Genomic DNA, 4,494 nt, shown 5'->3' on the forward strand with positions numbered 1-4,494 from the left:
GGCATACGCACAAGAACACCCACACTTGCAGATGGTACCCACATGACCTGGTCCTGATGAATGGATGATCAGAACTCAACCAGGAAAAGAAAGAAGAGGGAAAAAGAAAGAGTGACCTGAGAGAATTTGATAAACTTGATCTACACCTATGGATGCAGTAACTCAAAAAAGGGAACAAATCCTCACAGCAAGAAACATTCCCAGCCCCTCCACACACAGACTAGAAAGAGATGGGCAATTTGGACAATGGATACCCAAATGGGGGGAAGGGACCACAAAGGCATGAAATGACTGGCTTACAAGCTTTCAAGAGGGAACCTAGAGCTAGGGGGCATGGAGGAAGGCAGAATCTCTAATGAGTACTATCCAATCTGTCTAGGTGAAGCTGATGAAATGAAACGCAGAAGGGTCACTTGTGATACAATAGTGAATGATAGTTATCAGGACTGATTGTGAGGGTTGGAAATGTAAAGGTAGACGTTTGGTAGCAAGGAAGGGAGTTATTAACTCTCCAGTCTAGGAGCGGAGGTCTCTGGGACCATCAACGGAGAAGAGACGAGAGCGGGACCCTACCCAGAGAAGCAGCGAGGCCCGAGATGGAGGCAGAGATGATGACATGGAGTGATGAAGTGGATGGGGACTTTGGATCCAGAGAGGGAGACGGACTGGGTCCTGAAGAATGAGGGAGGGAGGGTGTAGGGGGTGTAGGGGGTTATAGGGTATACCCTTTGGTCAGTTGATGCATGGAGGGGATTGGAACCAGGACAATGAGACGATATACGATGGAATGAATGTAAAACTAAAGTTCTCTCATGTAAAATATCATATAATTCACAATAAAACATGAAAGAAAAAAAAAAAGTGAACAGGCCAAATGCCTTGAGCATCCCCCAAAACTGTTGCCATGACCTTTGCTCTTGACTGGTCCACTTTTTCACTGACTGTTCCACTTCCACTACTTGATAGGCATTGTTTGGATTGTGCTTTGTCTTCAGGATCTTACTGGTAAAGCCAAGTTTCATCTCCTGTTACAATTCTTAAAAGAAATGCTCCAGGATCTTAATCCTACTTATTTAAAACTTCCACTGAAAGCTCTGCTCTTGCCTGTAGCTGAACTGGGTACAACAGTTTTGGTATCCATCAAGCAGAAAGTTTTCTGAATTTAAATTTTCGGTCAGAATTGTGTAAGCGGAACCAATTGAGATATGTATGGTATTGGTTATTGTCTCTGCTATTCATCATTGGTCCTGCTCAGTTAAGGCATGGACAAGATTGTTTCCTCAAAAAATTATATTAATTTTATGTATTCCTCCTTAATATTTCATCCTTTCTTAAAGTGAGTTATCCATTTGCAAACTTCTGCTTTCTTTGGGGCATTGGCCCTATAGACTGTTCATAAATCACCACTGATTATGCTACAGTTCAACCCAAGTGTCACCATAAATTTGATGTTATGTTTGTTCTTGTTTCAATATTAGCAGAATTCACATTGCTCTGATAGGGGCTCTTTTGAAACTGATGTCTTATACCTCCTCTTAGTACCTTAAACTCGATCCTGTTCAGGCTATAACAGTTTGAAAACAAACAAACACAAAAAAACCCACAGTCATCCAGTCAGATCCAAGTCAAAGCGACCCTGTACAAGATTTCTGAAACTCTCAACCTTTATGGGAACAGACAGCCTCATCTTTTTTCAATGTGAAGCAGCTGGTGGGTTTGAACCACTGACCATGCAGTTAGCAGCCCAATATCTAACCTACAGCATTCAGGGCTCCTTAGCAAATTAGTACGAGTTTATATTGGTGGAAAAGTTTTGATATCCATGCATAGAATTTTCATAATACACATTTTCTATGAATTTTTTGAAGAGTTCCCCCCATGGTAAGCTCTTCCTTTAAGTGTTGGTAAGTGTTGTCGAGTCAGTTCCAACTCATAGCAACCCTGTATAGGCTTTCCTAGAAGCAGCTGGTGGGTTTGAGCAGCTGGTGGGTTTTGAACAGCTGACCTGTAGTTTGCAGTTCAATAATGATCTATAGCACCACACCTGTCAAACGTGACACATAACAGAAGTCAGTTGTGATTTTCTTGAATCAAAGCAGTGAGAAAAATGTAGACTAAGGAAAGAATTAACACATCAATTCCGAGAGCTTTATATCTAATTTTCATAACAAAAATGGAACTGGTCAAGTAATTGGTACAGGTCTGGTACAATTGGTGGTACAACAATTAAGTACTTGGCTTTTAACAGCAAAGTTGGTAGTTTTAACCCACCCAGTAGGTTTCTCCAGGAAAGAAAGAACTGGATACTTGCTTCTGTAAAGATCACAGTCAAGAAATTCTACTCTGTCACATGGGGTTGTTATGAGCGAGAACTGACTCAATAGCACCTACCAGCAAAAAGCATACAGTCAGTGTGAGTGCCCTTCCCAGATCCCTTCAGATCTTTCAGTTTAACACATTTCCAGTCACTGTGCCTCAGAACTCTTCTCCAACCTGCCTAGACTGCCATTCATGAGGCAGGCCAGAAATGTGGGAAGCGATGAGGCACTTCCTCCAAAGCCTTAAAATATTTTCCTTGCTCTTGGGGCTTTGAAGCACTTCCACCTCCTAGCTTCTCATGGGCTCTTCTACATTTCCTTCTTTCTGACTACACAGCTGCTTCCACCCACTGTTTGTTATCTTAGCATATTTGCATTAATGAACTCATTCTTCCTGCTATACTACTGACCTTCATGTAGAGATGTGGTGTTATGCTGGGAGGAGTAGGGCCAAGTTGGTTGTCTAGATTCTATAATGATTTCCTCCTGCCTATGGAGAAGACTCAGCAGATGACACCTTTCTTCCTTCCTGTCCAAAATCAGAATCATCTCACCTGGCAGAAATCTTTTCCTTCAGATGCTGCAAAGCCAGCACAGATCATCCTCTCTGTGATCCCTCCTGGATGTGCAGGATAGTAGACTCTTTCACAAGCCTCTCTTTCTAAGACAGGCACTTGCATCTGCTGTAAGCAACTTTCTGGGCCACTACCTAATTAAAAAGCAGATTTGGAAAGCGAGAGCTTGATAAGAACATAAGCAACCAGTGATGTTAAAGAGATATACTTTAAGTTCACACTAGCTCTGCACCAAAATAAATGCAGCCATTCAGTTTTGCTTGAGCAGACGTAGAATGCTGAATCATAAAATATTAAGTGTATTGTATGTAACATGACTTCATTTCCAGATATGATGTTTTTGTGAAATGAAACCAACTGGCAAGAGAACCAGATCAGAAATCCTTTTCAAAAAACATACCTCTAGTTTGGATTTTAGCATATATTTCAAATATGAAGATAACAATAATATTGTTATGTAAGAATTCACAAAGAAACTAAGCAAGAATTCACAGAGATACAGACATCAATGTTCTTTGATGGCTAGTAGTAAAAAACACAAAACACACACACATCAACCAATTGCTCGGAGTACATTCATACTCATAGACTTGTTACTTTTTTGTGATGGAAAAAGCAATCTCAAATGTAGGTGAAATGTACAATTTTGACCAAAGTTAATGAAGAACTATATGGTGCCCAGCTACCACTAATGACTGTTTTGACCAAAGACATAATAGATGGTCCCAGATAGAATAGGAGAACTTATAGAAGAAAACTCAGTATTTAAAAAAAACCAAAAACATATTTAAGTGAACCAGTAGAGACTAGAGGTATCACCCTGAGATAGCCTTTAAATTTGGAACTGAAACCACTCCCAGAGATCACCTTTTTGCTAAATAAAAGATTGGCTCAAAATAAATCAGTATCACCTTTTAGTACTGTACTTATTACAACAACAACAAAAATCATCTATATGAGACCAAACAGTCAATTTGTACCCTAAAGTAAAGATGAGAAGATTAGGGGGAATAGGGGTGATGAGAGTAGTCAGGGAAACTAGATTAATGGAAACAAAACAACCAGAACAGAAATGAGAACAGAATGTGAACATTCAGTGCAACCAATGCCACTGAACAGTATGTATAGGAATTGTTAAACGAGACATAATTTACTGTGTAAACTTTCACCAAAATCTCAAAATATTTTTTAAAAAAGAATTCACAAAAGGAAATTCAGCAAGATCTATTGCTAAGGTTTCCTAATACAGCCTATGCCAACATCACTTTCCCTTTGTTTCTTCTATCAATGGAGCCTGATTTAAGTTTCAATTTAAGATGAACACTAAAGAATTTCTTCTCATACCTGGTCCCCTAAGGCAAGCCTATGTGAGCATACATTCCAAATAAGTTGCTTTATTATTCTAAATTTATAGTTAATTTTAAAACATACATTTGGTATTTCAGAGCCCCTATGCCTTTAAGGAGATCTGGTAGCGTAGTGGTTACGAATCGGGCTGCGAACCTTAAGGTCAGCGGTTCTAAACTACCAGCTGCTCCGCGGGAGAAAGATGAGGCTTTCTACTCCCATAAAGATTTACACCCTCGGAAACCCTGTACAGG

The 4,494-nt window shown here is 39.9% G+C and overlaps 1 pseudogene; it reads right to left on the minus strand.

Moving 5' to 3' along the window:
• LOC102824234 overlaps positions 1–4,494 on the minus strand; it is a 138,119-nt pseudogene that overhangs the window by 74,100 nt on the left and 59,525 nt on the right.

This window comes from Chrysochloris asiatica, unplaced genomic scaffold (assembly GCF_000296735.1).
Source record: "Chrysochloris asiatica unplaced genomic scaffold, ChrAsi1.0 scaffold00098, whole genome shotgun sequence".
In the NCBI taxonomy this organism is placed as follows: domain Eukaryota; kingdom Metazoa; phylum Chordata; class Mammalia; order Afrosoricida; family Chrysochloridae; genus Chrysochloris; species Chrysochloris asiatica.